At 46.1% G+C, this 16,186-nt stretch overlaps 1 long non-coding RNA gene across 8 annotated transcripts in view; it reads left to right on the top strand.

The window, feature by feature from the left end:
• The window catches only part of Gm31816, a 108,745-nt gene that overhangs the window by 66,724 nt on the left and 25,835 nt on the right, over positions 1-16,186 (top strand). For 7 of the 8 annotated variants that reach the window (XR_001779164.1, XR_001779165.1, XR_001779161.1 and 4 more), the window contains one exon: positions 4,670-4,841. The exons of the other annotated variant lie outside the window; for it this stretch is intronic. This is a non-coding gene — a long non-coding RNA (predicted gene, 31816). The remainder of the gene's footprint in view (positions 1-4,669; positions 4,842-16,186) is intronic. 8 annotated transcript variants of the gene reach the window in all.

Below are 16,186 nucleotides of genomic sequence, written 5' to 3'. Positions count from 1 at the left end.
ATAGCATTTGAAATGTAAATAAGGAAAATATCTTTAAAAAAAACTAAAAAAAGGACCTTATCAGTCTACATAACCCATAAGAAAATCTTTTTTATATGTATTGCATGAAAATTAAAGTCTATTTTGCACATAAAAATATTAAAATAGAAAATCTGATGGAACAATTTGTCAGATCGATCAAGGTGTGTGCCTTCTACAGTGTTATGACTTAGATTTTTCTCACTGTGTCTTCAAATTCATGAAGAGATTTTGGGTGGGGTAAGGCTACCTGTGACAGGCATCACAGATATGGAGAGAATGAGAAGATGAGACGATTACAGTGCCAGGGACAGAATTCTGCAGAACTCCAGTTCTCCTTTCAGCTTCTCCATAGTCATAATTCTTAGCTCAAGGTGCATGTTGTCTTGGGGGCCTTCTGGCTCTGGCATGGTAGATGCCCTCCTTTGTAAATGTACTCTCTCTGTGCAGCACAGTGTAAACAGCAGTAACTAAGTCATTAATGCACTTAACTTCTATGTGACTCTGACCAAACCACCACTGTGGTAGCTTACCCCGATATGTATTCTACTGAGCAGTGACATGCGTATATTATAAACAAGGGGGAGAAGAAATCAGGAGAGCCATAGGAACTCCGTAGAAAATATGGAGTAAGGCTCTGTCTGGGACATAGGGCTAAAGCAGGCCCACCATTGAAAATTTAAAATTCGGGTAGCCAACCTTGAAAACACAAGTCAGTCAGTTTCAGAGTTCACAGTAGATATAAGAAGAGAAGAAAAAAAGATGTAACTAAAAGAGGGATAGAAGAGAAAAGGAAGAGGAGAAGGAAGAGAGAATCCCAGGGCGGTTGAGGCACCGTACAGCTTTCTCTGCTCCACAGCTAGGGAGATTCTTTCCCGGCAACTTCCTGAAGATAGCACCTTACAGTGGATGCTGCTGTTCCCTACAGCTTCAATCCTGTTCAACTTCATTTCAGAGAAACAGCTGTAAGGGGGGCCACGGGGACCTAGTCCAGTGGACAGCTCTCTGCTGACCTGGCAGAGTCCCAGAGTGGGCCTTAATCTTTGTAGAGGGATGGATGGACCACATGCCCTTTGGGCAGTCTTTCATCTGTTTTGTTTCTCTCAGCTGGGTTTTTGATGGACACTGTGTGGCACAGACTTCTGGACCACATTCCCTGCCAAATACCTGAAGTGACATCCTTGGGTTGCCAATTAAATACAGACCCATATGCCTTACAAACATGCTCTGTTGAGATCTGTCCACCCTGAGGTAGGACTGTCATTTTTCTATGAATACTGGCAGACCTCACAGGGACTGGGCTGGATCAGGAGTGTCCCCATCACTTCAGCTCAGTAGAGCTGAAGGACTTTGCAGGGTATTTGGTTCCTGCCAGTCCACAAGTGTCTGTCTTATAGACAGAGTGGCTGTTCTCTTGCATCCTGTAGAGACCTGTGGATCCCATCATTTCTGTACAAGCTTTTTTGTTTATGGAATTTCCACATTCCCTTCAAACTCAATATCACTAATCTCAAAAGAAAATGCTCTATGGGAGGAGGGCTGTTAAACACTAGAAAAGCCTTCCAGTAGAATGGTAAAATTGCCTGTTGTGAAGATGCAGAGACCCATGCTGGCTATGGTAAATTGGAACCCATCTGCCTGGAGGCAGGAGGCTCCACAGGATGGTCTAGAATGCTCTTTGGGATATACCAGGTGGCCCATGTAGAGCCTGCTTACCCCTCTGTCTGGCATGTAAGCCTAACTTGGCTGTAGTTATATGTCATGTGCAGACATGCCTGTGTAGACACGTATGGGTACATGCCTCAGGATTGATTTTCCTCTTCCCTAGCAGAAACTGTGGCACCAGGAGCCCCTTATAGACGCTTTCCTGGGAAATGTATTCGGCAGCACAGCATTCTTCTCATAAAAATACAATAAACAGCCCTGCAAGTGGTCGACAAAGTAATGACTCCAATCCTGTGGTGTTCTTGGAAGGGCCTCTTCAGAGCAACGCAGAGAAGACCAGACAGAAATCTTTGGAGTAATTAGGTTTCTGGAGTGCAGATACCTCTTAAATCTGAGCATCAGAAAGGGCCAGGTCTCTAAATCATACATCAGCTGGGCTGAGCCCCTATGCTTGCTGTGTTGTTCTGCCTATCCCCATAGTCAGAGGTTGTCAGCAAAGGGCAACACCCCCCTTCTTCATAATTACATAGGACACCCCAGATTACATGGAGACCCACCTTGACCTCATGAATACATTTATCCACCAGGTGTGTGAATGGATCAGTTGGTAGATTGCTTATCTAGCATACACAAAGTCCTGGCTTCAATCAGTAGCACTGAGTGATCTGGATATGGTGGCATACACCTGTAATCCCAGCACCTGAGAGGTAGAGGAAGGAGGATCACAAGTTCAAGGTCATCCTTGGCTACATAAGGAGTTTGAAGCCAGCCTGGGATATATGACATTGTGTCTTAAAGAATAAGATTGGAAAGAAGAAGAGGAAGAGGGAAGGTGTCTTAGTCAGGGTTTATATTCCTGCACAAACATCATGACCAAGAAGCAAGTTGGGGAGGAAAGGGTTTATTCGGCTTACACTTCCATACTGCTGTTCATCACCAAGGAAGTCAGGACTGGAACTCAAGCAGGTCAGGAAGCAGGAGCTGATGAAGAGGCCATGGAGGGATGTTCATTACTGGCTTGCCTCACCTGGCTTGCTCAGCCTGCTCTCTTATAAAACCCAAGACTACCAGCCCAGAGATGGTCCCACCCACAAGGGGCCTTTCCCCCTTGATCACTAATTGAGAAAATGCCTTACAGTTGGATCTCATGGAGGCATTTCCTCAACTGAAGCTCTTTTCTCTGTGATAACTCCAGCTGTGTCAAGTTGACACAAAACTAGCCAGTACAGAAGGGAAGGAGGAGAAAGAGGAAAGGAGAAGAGGAGGAGAGGTAGGAGGAGGAGGAGGAGGAGGAGGAGGAGGAGGAGGAGGAGGAGGAGGAGGAGGAGGAGGAGGAGAAGGAGAAGGAGAAGGAGAAGGAGAAGGAGAAGGAGAAGGAGAAGGAGAAGGAGAAGGAGAAGGAGAAGGAGAAGGAGAAGGAGAAGGAGAAGGAGAAGGAGAAGGAGAAGGAGAAGGAGAAGGAGAAGGAGAAGGAGAAGGAGAAGGAGAAGGAGAAGGAGAAGGAGAAGGAGAAGGAGAAGGAGAAGGAGAAGGAGAAGGAGAAGGAGAAGGAGAAGGAGAAGGAGAAGGAGAAGGAGAAGGAGAAGGAGAAGGAGAAGGAGAAGGAGAAGGAGAAGGAGAAGGAGAAGGAGAAGGAGAAGGAGAAGGAGAAGGAGAAGGAGAAGGAGAAGGAGAAGGAGAAGGAGAAGGAGAAGGAGAAGGAGAAGGAGAAGGAGAAGGAGAAGGAGAAGGAGAAGGAGAAGGAGAAGGAGAAGGAGAAGGAGAAGGAGAAGGAGAAGGAGAAGGAGAAGGAGAAGGAGAAGGAGAAGGAGAAGAAGAAGAAGAAGAAGAAGAAGAAGAAGAAGAAGAAGAAGAAGAGGAGGAGGAGGAGGAGGAGGAGGAGGAGGAGGAGACAAGCAACCCACAAATAGCTGGGGTAATGGGATGAGAATCTGAGAAACCTAGGATGATGGAACAGAAATTCCCTTTGTATGCTTCTTCACCTGCCCTTTCCCTAACCTCCTGTCAGTTCTGGGGACTTGAGAGAGGTACAAAGACTGGCGAGGTGCATAAGGTGCACAAGAGAAATCATACAGGCTCACTCCATCCTCCAAACCTCCCTGCTTGCTTTCATGAGAAGGGAAGTGGAACTTCCCCAGTTCCTCTGGATTCTTCATAGCCCCAGGCCCCGTTCCTCAGCTCTTTCCCTTGGAGACTCAGTGGGGCACCGTGAGCTAAAAACTGATCCCTTTAAGGACTGCCAGTGAACTGGGTGAGGCAGCTTGCGTGCATAAGGGAATACAGGCAATCAGGGAGTTCTGGAGCTGTGGTGGCGCCCAGACCTGCAGGGCATTTAGGGAAAGTAGATTAAGAAATCTTTTGCCAGATAAGAGAGGCCTGTAAAGAGGCCAGAGAAAGGAAAAACACACACCTTTGCTCACAAGGGGTTGTAATTACTAAGATATTGATTGGGATAATAAGTTTGCCAAAACTCCAGAGAGGGAGATATATTCCTCCAGGTGTTTTGCTTTTGTGGCATTTGCTGAGTTCTCTTGTGAAGTCAGGTCAGTTTGGAAGCCCAGGTCTGGCTCTGAAGCCAGCAAATAACCAGGATGTGGAGAAACAGTTGCCTCCCTAGAGAAGGAAGCCCAGTGCACGTGGTGACTCGCTACACTTCCCCCAGCTTTCCTGTGATCATCATTAGCTTGGTCTTTGCTACTATTAATAACGCTTGGAGCCTGATGGGGTTAGTGTGAAGCGAGGAGAATTGGCCCCCAGAAGAGTTAACAGACTTTAGACTTCTCTTCATCAGTTTTCCAGAAGCCTTCTCTGCTTTCCCCTGAGCTACATGCCCCTATGCTGAACATGTGTGAAACTCATGTGCAATCACACAGACAGACAGACAGACAGACAGACAGGCACACACACACATTCTCGCTCGCGCACACGCACACATGCTCACATGCACATTTGACCAGCCCCACTGTTTTTGTTTTTTTTTTCCTAGAACCGTACTCATGTCTACCTGGCACCCAAATTAGCGGCATTAAGAGTTTGGCTTTGCAGATGGAGAAAACTGAACTCAAGACTTGTTTGCTGGACAGTCCTGAGTGAATCATCTCTTCTCTTCCTCAGTGTGACAGAATGAGAGTTTCTCGTCCGGCTGGTGTGGAGATGAGGTAGGACCGTCCCTCTGACATTCTGCACCAATGATTGTGCTCTCCAAGCTTTCCCTCATCAAAGCCAACAACCAAGGTTCTTCTCAAACTCCAGGCCCGGCTCTGAGCTCCAGTCCGTCCCCTCCAGAACTGCCTTTTGTGCACCCCTGCCTGCCACATCATCTACAGCTCTTCTAGTGCTCGTCGTGGTTTGCTCTGAGTTGTGATTTTGAACTAGAAGAGGGCAGAGATTTATCTTTTTCTTCTTTTGATGTGCTTTGCTCTAATTCTGCAAGTTAGCATGCCATAGTAGGTGTATGACACCGTTTAATAATTTTTGTAGTTGACACCACTGAGCATTTAAAATGTGCCCTTCTTTATATGTACATTATCAGATTTAATCTTCATACAATCCATTGAAATAATATTACTCTTTTTAAAAATTAAAAATTTGGGTCCTATGTACCACATGCGCACCTGCTGAGAATATTGGACCCCCTGAACTGGAGTTACAGATGGTTGGGAGACACCACGTGGGTATAGAGGATTGACCCCCAGTTCCCTGGAAAGGCAAGCAGTGTTGTTACCCACTCCGACATATCTCCATCCTCTTTCTATGCTTTTGGTATGTGTGGAAACCAAGTCTCTAGAGAGAATTAATCATGTCCTGGCCATACAGCCAATCAGTGGTTGAGGGTTGCTACAAATGAAAGGATTTCCCCAAAGCTTATGGTCTGTCTGTACCAGGTGCATCTTAAATTTTTCTATTTGTGACCTGTTTTGCCTCAGGAAACTTTAAACAGCCTTCAGTATATAGGCACACAAGCCAGGCATTTACTGATGGTAAACCGTAACACAGATTATTTTAAAGCTACTCTTTGGCATACATATACTTTTACCACTTATTAATAACGAAGACAGATTTGCATACTAATGAGACAGATACGCTTGTTTGTCTAATGCATTCCGATCCAAGGATACGTTAATTTGATGCACGCAAAGAATAATGGTAGGGAAAACATTAAAAGTCTTTGTTTTCTGTAATTAAAGCTTATGTTTCTATAAGAGCAGAAAAGGCTGTATGTATCATGCAGATTGAAAGCACAGCATACGGTTGTCTGGTGTCTGAGCCATGGGGTTTCAGGTACCATACTCTGGTATTGTGAGGTGGGTGGTATGCATGATGCAGACTGCACATGTCATCTGTTCAGAACCCAGGCTGCGGGGAAGTTGCTTGATGCTATAGGAGTGAGCTTAGCCAGAAACACCTTGGATCCATCATGGCTCTGAGTTCCAAATACATTTTTAGCTGTTACACATTCTGACATTCTTTCGCTGCTGCTAAATTTTTCGCAATCCCAAATTTCATCAGACCTTCGCCATGATTCTACATAGGGTGCTGACCCCTGCAGTTTATAAATCTCCATCCCATTCAAGTACGCGTAAACCCAGCACATCTTTCACTGGATGTATCCCAACCCTCAGGCAGGTCGTACAATAAGCGACTTCCAGTTCTTAGCACGCTTTGGTGACATAGCAACTGAGTAGCTTGGAAAGATTGCAGCTCCCTCCTGCTTGAGTGGAAGAAATGCCCAGGGCAGCTGAGGCCAGCCTAGTTAAGCAGAGATGTAAATATTAGCACAGATACTATGTGAAAGGTCTTTAAAGACTATCCATGGCCTGGCCAAGGGGTGGGTGGAAGAGCCAAGAAGTTTCAGAGCAGTTGGAGTATCAGAGGGACCTCGAGGGACATGGTGAGACATGCCAGGATGTCTTGTCTGTAAAGGAAGGACTTCCTGAGTACATCCAGGCGGACAGAAGGCAGGGGAGACAGTTGGGTAGAATAGAAGAAAGTACTGTTGGGAATTGAGGCTGAATAAATAGCAGAGAATTGGCGTTGGTGTTGCCAAAGACGGAGGAAGCACAGTGAAAGGGCACACCAAAATAAATGACTGATAATGTGAGTAAATTCATAACAATAAGGACAATGGTTGACTGTGTGTTTATCACAAGCCCAGTGGGAAATATCTATATTCCTAGCCACATAGATCTCATCATCTTAGAGTTCAAAGTCTTACTCCTTCCTAATACTTGATTGTTGACATCCACAGGAGCTTCCAACCCCTTTATGTTCTTTCAGCAAGCATTTATCCCATGCTTACTGTGTATGACACTGGAAAGTGTGGATCCAACCTGAGCAGATTTTCAATGTAGTCACGTCCAGGATTCATATATAAGGGTGACACAGTAGGGATGTGTTGTTATACAGGTGCACACAGGAAGGATGTTACAGAGGACAGGCAGTAAGTGGAGGACTCTGTTAAAGGTAGGGGGATTAGATAATGGGGACAAGAGAAGAATATGTGAACAGAGACGATGGAGACCCCTGTACATGTATAGAATGGGGTCTGTGGGGAGATGCAACAGGCTAAGCCTAAAAGATATGCTGGGACAAGATGACAAGACGTCTTTAAAAGACATAGAAGAACATGAATGGCCTGGCTAGCAGAAGACGGAGGGTCTACAGATTCCTGCAGTAGCCACAGCTCACACTTATTTATCCAGTGTGTGTTATGTGGTCAGTATGGAACGTGGTACCAAGACTAATGATGAGCAACCCAGAACTTGTGTCTACTTCCCAAATAGGTTAACCCTTGCTCCAGCTATTTTCTTGTTATAATTACTGATAGCATCTGGTTTTACTCTATAACGTGTTCCTGGCATGGGGGTGGAGTGGGGCTGTAGATAGAGTACTTGCCTAGTATGCAAGAAGCTATGGTTACCATCCCTAGCGCTGCACCCAAACTGAGCATGGTGGTACCAGCCTACAATCCCAGCACTCAGCAGGAGGATGAGAATTTCAAGGTCATCCTTGGCAACATAAGGTGTTCAAGGCCAGCTTGAGCTACATGAGATGTGGTCCTATTTATATAGTACATTAAGTAGCCATGCTACTTTTCAGTCTGAATCAGACGAAGCCCACTCATCAAGCACGCATGAATGGTGTGAGTTCAAGTTGGCAGGTGATATGAAGCAGAAGCAGGAAGGGCTAGCAAAGCACACACTGGAGAGAAGCCCCAGTCTCCTAAGGTATCTAGACTTCTCTTCAGGCATCAGGAAGATATAAGGTTACAAGTTAGAGCTCAGAGCTCAGCTTCAGAAGTCAAGGGATTTTTATATTTGTCAATGGGTTATAATCATTTTTTATGCCTTCTAGTTATTAGTCATAAGAATTGTGTGTGTGTGGGGGGGTGAGTGATCTTCAATAGCATTTCATGACATATGTGAGCACTCAGAGCTGTATTTTCTCATCAGAGTGGACAGGGCAAGGCCAGGATGTCAGATGGAGGGAGGGGAGTGCTCCATCCTGACTCTGCCTTGTCCCAGCCGCCTGATGGAGGTGAGTTACTTCCAGCTGAGCTCAGCTCTTTCATCTTTAAGTGGTAATGGTTACGATGGCATGGTAATTCCGAGCATTGCAAATGATGTGTGTCTAGCACCTAGCACAGTACTATGCGATCAAAAATAGAATTTACTCGTATGCACACCTATGACCCAGGGCGATTGTCTAAGAATGGGCGTTGCAACCAGTGAGAAATGGCTTCTGATGGGAAGTTCACCAAAGCGAGGCATAGAACGGGGAGCAGGAGACAATGAAGGAAAGGCAAAGGGCTGATGCTCTTCAACCACTGAAAGGAAGCTGAGTTGGAAACAAATACTCACCCTTGTTGGTTCAACTTCGTGGCCCTTAAGATCCACAGATGGAGGCCGGAGTGATGGCTCAAATGGTGAAGTGTTTGCCATACAAGCATGGGACCAGAATTTGGATCTCTGATGTCCACAGCAAAAGATGACATACTGGTGTGTGGCTGTAGTCCTAGAACCGGGGCAGCAGAGACAGGAGGATTCCTGGGGTTCACTGGCCAGCCAGTCTAGCTGAATGAGTGAGTTTTCCCAGTAACAGGAAACAGATGGACCAAGAAGGTTGATGTAGATATCTGGCTTCTGTGAAAGTATAGTGTGGCCATGCTGAGTAGGAGTGAGTCATTGAATGTGGGAGGAGGAATAGTGCAGACCCCAAAAAGCTAAGGCCAGACACAGTAGGATATGCATCTGCAATCCCTGTATTTCTACAGAAAGATGGGAGTAGGAGATAAGAGAATTCAGAAGCTAGAAGGCCATGGAACCTGTAGTGAGAGACCCCCATCTCAAACAAGGACCAACGTCTGAGGTTATCCTCTGACCTGCACATCTATGCCATGACCAGATACATAGATGCATACTCTCTCATACACACAAGAATTCATTTCACGCTATCTTACCTACTATCCTCTCCCCACTCCTCTGATTTGTATATGGCTCTTTCTGTGAGCAGAGGGTAGGTCCTCAGAGTAGTGAGAAAGGTAGATAGTTCACCCTGCACCCCAAGAAGATGTGGCAGAGCAGGCTACCTGGAGATGAAGACAAAACTGAGCCTCGGGACTGCATTGGAGGGTGAAGCTGGGGGCTACCACTGCAGCTCAGATGGTGTTTCTGAGCTGACATGTTTGACCACCTCCATTCATAGCTAGCTGGTCTGTTGACTGGTGCAGACCCAGCATGCCCAATTCACTTTCTTCCTGACTTAGCTGGGGTGTTCTGCAGTGTGTTGGTTTTCTAATCCTGACATCACCATGGCTCACTGACTGTCTGGCTTCTGCAGGGGAAATGAACGATCTCTTTGTTCTAGGAGAGCAAGGCCAAGGGGCCTGTCTGGCTTCTTCTGAGGCCTCTGTCTATGGCTTGAAGATGACCACCTCTTCTCTGTGCCTTAATCCCCTGTAACAATGTCAGTCTAACTGGATTAGGGGGCACCCTCATGACCTCATATTACCTAAATTACCCCCCCTCCCCATAAAGACTCTTTCTCCAAATGCAGTCACATTCTAAGGTACTGAGAATTGGACTTCCAATATTTGAATTGAATTGTGTGTGTGTGGGGGGGGTGGTGACTTGGCTGATAAACAAATAGCTGGGTAAGTCTCACTTTGGTCTTAGTTCCTGGGGAGGCAAAGGGGGATGGTTTGCATGGCTGTTGGGCAGGTGGCTTGGAGAAGAGCTTGCAGAGAGAATGCTCTCTCCTCTCAGCTCTGCAGGTCCCCCTCCAAAGACTTGTGGCCTGATCTGGAGCCCCCAAAGTAATGTACTGCTGGCCTTGAACTCCCTGGATACGTCTTCCCACCACATCCAGCTTCCTTTAGGTTTCAGATTTTGCTTCTGTGTCTCTGGTCTGGGAGTAGGTGTCTATTCTAGAATTTTCCCTCGCCTGAGATTGCTCTAAAGCATGTGTCTTTTGCAGACTTTTTTTCTTTTTACAAGAAAGGGACTCCCCCAAGGCCTGGTGCAGAGCTCACATAAGATACAGGGCCCAGGAAGTTGCTGCTTTTCTTCCCTTCTATCACTTTCCCCCTCAGTGAGGGAAGAGGCAGGAGACCACACCTGTGTTTGTGATACCCTAGGCATGCTGAGATCTGCAAATATGTCATTAGCCCACCAGGTTGGCATAGAACATCTGCTTCCAAAGGTGATTTAACACAGGTAGGATCCTACTTAGAGATGGGCAGTGTTCCAAACATTTGCTAAGTTCCTGTTATGAATGGGGAACGTTTTCTACAGTGTAGAAGCATTGATGTGGGTAGGAATTTCCCCGGGAACTCGAGTCTGTTCAATGTTCATGTAAGTAGCTGAATGAATACGATCACTTTCATCTGACACCCAAATGCTACCTATGGTGTTAGTTAGGTGAGAAAGTAGGTTGGGTTAACTGTGTATTGAGACCATAGTTTCTCCCTCATCCACATAATTCTCTTGACAATGACTTGTGAAAAAACAAGGTTCTGTGGTAGCGAAGAATGGGGTAATAAGGGGGTCAGATATTTCTGAATAGCTATAAAACAATATGTAAAGAGAAGAAGTTAAGTTTTAAACATATAAACGTAGGCTCACCTTCTTGTTTCCGTCTGTGTCTCTTGTGTTCTCATGACTGTGAGGAATCTCTGTGAAAACAACTGGAAGGGATGAACTATTGGCTTCAGCTCATGGTTTAAGAAGTTTTAAATGGAGTCGTCTTGCTCCATTGCTGTGGGCTTGTGGTACAGCATAGCAAGGAGATGGGTGGAATTACATTGCTTACTCCGAGACAGCATGGAAGCAGAGAAACCGCAGAGAGGATGGGACAGGAGATAAGATCTGGCTTTCAAAGGCACTCCCCGCAAATTTAATTCCTCCAACCAGGTCCCATCTCCCAACCTTTCCATGAGTTCCCAGTAACTTTTGAATCCATCAATGGGTTAATCTGTCCTGAAGGCTTTGCTTTCTCAGTCCCCATTTGGCACACTGCTAAGATAGGGGACAGACCCTTCAATATACAAGCCGTATGGAAGACTCTGCATATTCATGCTACAAGTGTACTGTAATAATCTTGCAAAACAGAGTTCTAGCTTTTTCCAAGAAAATTTAGTTTGACACTTAGAGGTGTCCAGTGGATTCTTCAGGGTCACACAGGAAAGCATTACCCCTCTCAGAAGGTCATGTAGCTCATAACTGTGGCTAACTTTTAGGCTGTCTCCTCTCCAGCTTGGTGGGTGGTAGGGATACTGGACTCTGGATTTTATCCCCAGATGGCTCACCTCAGATGAGAGATCTACTCTCCGCTGTAGATACCATAACACTGAGAAAGACACCAGAGAGTTCCTACTGCCATTAGAGGGCCAGACAGAGGTTTGAAGATCATGGCAGGTCTTGCAGATTGCGGAGGTTTTAGAATAAATGACTACTTTCCTCTCTGGTGATTTCCCAAGGCCACTGAGGCCTGACAATTCTGGCAGGGAAACCAAATTTAAATGAGTCCCTTTTCCAGTCTGCCCAAGGGGTAGCATTAGTCAGAAAGCTAAAGACCTCTCCTTCCTGTTTCCTGTACTTGGAACATGGTGTGGGGAGGTACGGGAAGAAACATAGCCATCATTTTAAAGGCATTTTGCATCTGCTTGGGACAAAATGAGCAAACAAACGATCTGGCACCAATCTGGAGCAATTGATGCAGAATTCAGAAGCAACATGGGCGGGGGGGGGGTGCGGTTAGAGGAGGGGGACACTCAGCTACAGAGTAGCCATGGTCTTCAGACCTGAGAGGATCCTTTGGAGAAGGATGCTTCTGAGAAATGTTGCAGAATGGGAAAACTCAGAAGAATTCCCACATTGGGTACAACCACTGAGTGCTCCACAGGTCGGGAATCTGGGACTGGGATGGTGGTGGTTAATGCCTGGCTTAAGTTTGTAGCTAGGGAATGGAAGCTCCCAGGCAAGGATCATTTCTCTCTGTTTTCAGTTGCTTTTCGGCTTAGATCATCAGGGGCTAGAAAGAGGCAAATGAAAAAAACGTCGGAGGGAAAACCAGACAGAGCTGGTTTCATGGGCAAGGATCTAGGTTGGAGAGGAGAAAGATGATAGAGAATATGGTGGGGCCCAACTGGGCAAAGGCCTGGAAGTTGAATGGATACAATTTTGGGGTTTACGTTGGCAATTCGGGACTGTGTGAGAGGCTGCTGAGATTACTATATGAGAGGATTTACTTGGGCTTGGCAAGATGGCTCCTCTGATAAGGGAACCTGCAGCCAAACCTGATGGCCTGAGTTCAATCTTGGGACCCACGTGGTAGAAAGAGAAAACTTGTTCCTGAAAAGTTGCCGTCAACCTCTGCCCTTGAGCTGTGGCATGCACAGGTGTGCCCAGAGACACCCAGACACACACACTATAAAGGATTTTCAAAGAGTTACTCTTCCAACCTTCTACTTGATATCACCAGCCCCTGGTATTCACCCAGTATGGTGATCCGGGGCAAGAACTCAGAGTTTTCTCTACACTGAAAGACAAAATAAAGTCTCAAACCCAATAAACTTGGCAGGGGCCTCTTAGTAGTCAGTCAAGAGATTATGACTTTTGATGCACAGGGTTGAATTCACATTGGCCAACAACCAGATCTTCCCTCCCTAGACCCATCTGTATTGGGCAGGACACAGAGCTCCTTAAAGAAGCAGTCTTATCTCTTGGGATGCTGACGAGGCCAGAAAGGAAACATGAGGGTGAGCCGCCTGCTGGGGAGGTCAGGAAGGTACAAGGATTGGGGCTGGTATGCTGCTTGTGGCCGTTGGTTTGTTGGTGTTTCAGGGTCATGGATCTGACACCATGGGGGAGCAGTGAAGGTCAAGAAGGTCAAATTGTAAACAGAGTGAAGTGAGATGAATCAGTCTGTGCTGACCTATGAGCCAGGAGGACAGCCCGCTGATGGAGGGAGGCCTACAAAAGGCTCACAGAAGTGCAGGGCTGCAGGGGATGGTGGCCAGGAAGCTTTGCCTATGTGCACAGCCAGACTGGGTCAGGAATGAGCAGGTGCTGTCGTGGAACGCCCAGTATGAGGTGAGCTGGCAGAGGAAGCCTTTCTCCTGCAGCACTAAGGCTCTGTGAGGTTAAGATTGAAGTCGTCTCCAGGAGCAAGCCTGCTTATTCTGTGGTCTGTGATCCCCAGAGAGGAAAGAAGCACATGTTTGCTCAGGTTGTCATTCTTGGGTTATGTTTGTGGTAAAATAGGTGAGAGACCTACAGAAAACTGTAAAGTCTCATTCGTAGCCATGCTACTGAAGGGAACCATCATAGGTAGTCCAGGAACTCCCACAGGCCATTTCTTCTATGTGTGTACATTCTAAAACAAGATTCATGTTTTGTTATGCTTACATGTGATAGCCTTGTTTCACCTAAGAATATAGTATGGGCCTACTTCTACCCTTCAATATAGCTTTACAGCATCTTTAAACAGGAGTCTTGTATTCTTCAGTTCTGTAGGTTCCTGTGTACATAGAAGTGATTCTCTCTATTACATATTTTGATCAGTTGCGAATTTGGACCATTAAAGTGGTCATTGTATCAGACATCTTTGTTTAACAATAATCTCTAAAAAAACCAGTTTTAATTATTTTCTTAATCTGTTTCTGTTCTCTATTTCTTTCCTTCTTTCTTTTTTCTTTCTTTCTTTTTGAGAAAAGTGTCTTGCTACATTACATGTCTTAGGGTTTCTATCACAGTAAAGAGACACCATGACCACGGCAACTCTTATAAAGGGAAACATTTAATTGGGGCTGGCTCACAGTTTCAGACGTTTAGTCCATTATCGTCATGATGAAAAGCATGGCAGTGTGCAGGTAGATGTGGGGCTAGAGGAGCTGAGAGTTCTACATCTTGATCCATAGGCGATCGTGCGCCATAGTGACCTTGAGCACAGGAGACATTGAAGCCCACCCCAGTGACACACTTTCTCAACAAGGCCACACCTTCTAATACTACTCCCTATGGGCCAAGCATTCACATACATAAGGCTATGAGGGCCATTTCTATTCAAACCACCACACTAAGTATTCTAGGCTATCTCAGAATTCACAGTTCTTCCTGTCTCAGCCTCTGAGTGCTGAGACTATATGAATGCATCACCCCCCCCCCCCTTTGTCATTTTAAGATACTTTTTTAGATACGAAGTCATTGTTCCATGGGTTCTTGCTACACACTGGTCAACTACCTCCCTTTCTTCTGCACTTTGTTTGCCCTGCTGCCAGAATGCTGGGCTAATGTACACCTCTGTTAATCAGTGACTTCACCGGTCCTACACTTTCGCCAATGCTGTGTTATATATTCTTTCAAGGGGAAAGACTGCCTTACCAGATTTAGGCTCAGCTCTCTGACAACATAAGCTTCAAACACTGAGGCTAATTTATTTGTGTATATTGAAAGAGCTTAGGAGATTCACCCATAGGGAGAGCCAGAGCCTGGACAAAGAAAGCCGAATTTGATCAGGCAGCCATAGATACCAGGCAGGGAGAGAGGGACCTATGTGGTAGAAGGTACTTCATCATTTTCCAAAACTCAGCAGAGCAAGCTGCCAGGCAAAGCCCCTCCTCCCAAAGCTCTTGCTTAGGAATGCTTCCTGGCTGATCAGGAAATGAGAGAACAAAGTGAGACCACACAAAAGCAGGCTTAGCGCAGTGGAAGGCCAGCCATGTGCAAAGTCCCTGACGCTAAGCAGAAATGAAAACCTTAATGGCGAGACACCCAAAGAAAATGTATTCCATATGCACCGGCTTGCTGGCAACGGAAGAATGCAAATGTAGTTGGGGATTATCCAGAAGGAACAGGCACATGCTATCAGACACTTGGGGCTGGCTTTCCACATCTTGGTGCTAGTTTTGGCTGATGGTACTTGAGGTATTGAGTATGACCTTGTGTGGAATTCAAAATGAGATGGGCTTACCCACACTATAGCCATTTAAAATAATGGTAAGAGCCACACTGCATTGGTCAAAGGTCTCTAGGGTGGAGTGTCTACTAACCATGCAATGAAATAATCACCGTGATGTCTATTCATCTCCTAGATAAAACAATGGATGTGTTATGAGATTTAATAAAGGACCTGCTTATTCAGAGTGGGAGATCTAGTTCTTACATCTGTCCTGTCTGGTCCAGGACCTGCATTTTCTCCACACCAATGTCTGGGTGAGGCCTGATGTCTCAATTTTTGGAGGCTGAGAAAGAGATGAAGAATACTTAAAACCCCAGGGCCTGAAAGACTAGGCTAGCAGCCCTGCTGAAGATGGCTACCCTGGCTGATAGACAGTGATAGACTTCTCACACTGTTCATTGTATGCTTCCATGGTCTCCGTGAAACAGCCATCATACAAGTAAGGGTGGCTGAGGGTGAAAAATGGCCACCAGGGCTCTCCGTATGCTCCTCCTTGTGGTTCGTGATCTTAATCATTTTGGATAGGACATTCCCAGAAATCATATTGTTGGTGGTGGGTGGATGGTGATGTGACCCTTATGTTCTCCCCCGTGGAGGCCAGATAATGAGGCCCTGGGAGGTAACTTCTCAAAGACACAATAGTGCAACTTCTATCAGAGTGTTCATTAGACTCCTGGTTATGGCTAGAACTGACCACCCACTCCCTCCCTTCCCTCCATCCCTCCCTCCCTCCCTCCCTCCCTCCCTTCCTTCCTTCTCCCCTTCTCTATCTCTCTGTCTTTCTCTGTCTCTGTCTGTCTGTCTCTGTCTGTCTGTCTCTGTCTGTCTGTCTCTGTCTGTCTGTCTGTCTGTCTGTCTGTTGGTCGGTCTCTTGCTTTCCTTCTGCATGTGTGTGCTTGTAAGCCTCAGGTGGGTGTTCCTTAGGACTCATCCACCCTGGTTTTTTGTTTGATTTTTGTTTTTGATCTCTCATTAAGATCTGGGGTTTACTGATTAGGCTAGACTGTCTGGGTAGCATCCCTTAAGTGTAGTCCAGCCTTCCAGT

Source organism: Mus musculus, chromosome 9 (genome assembly GCF_000001635.26).
Source record: "Mus musculus strain C57BL/6J chromosome 9, GRCm38.p6 C57BL/6J".
Lineage (NCBI taxonomy): Eukaryota > Metazoa > Chordata > Mammalia > Rodentia > Muridae > Mus > Mus musculus.
Note: the sequence above shows the minus strand (reverse complement) of the source record. Positions and strands in the feature narration are given on the sequence as shown.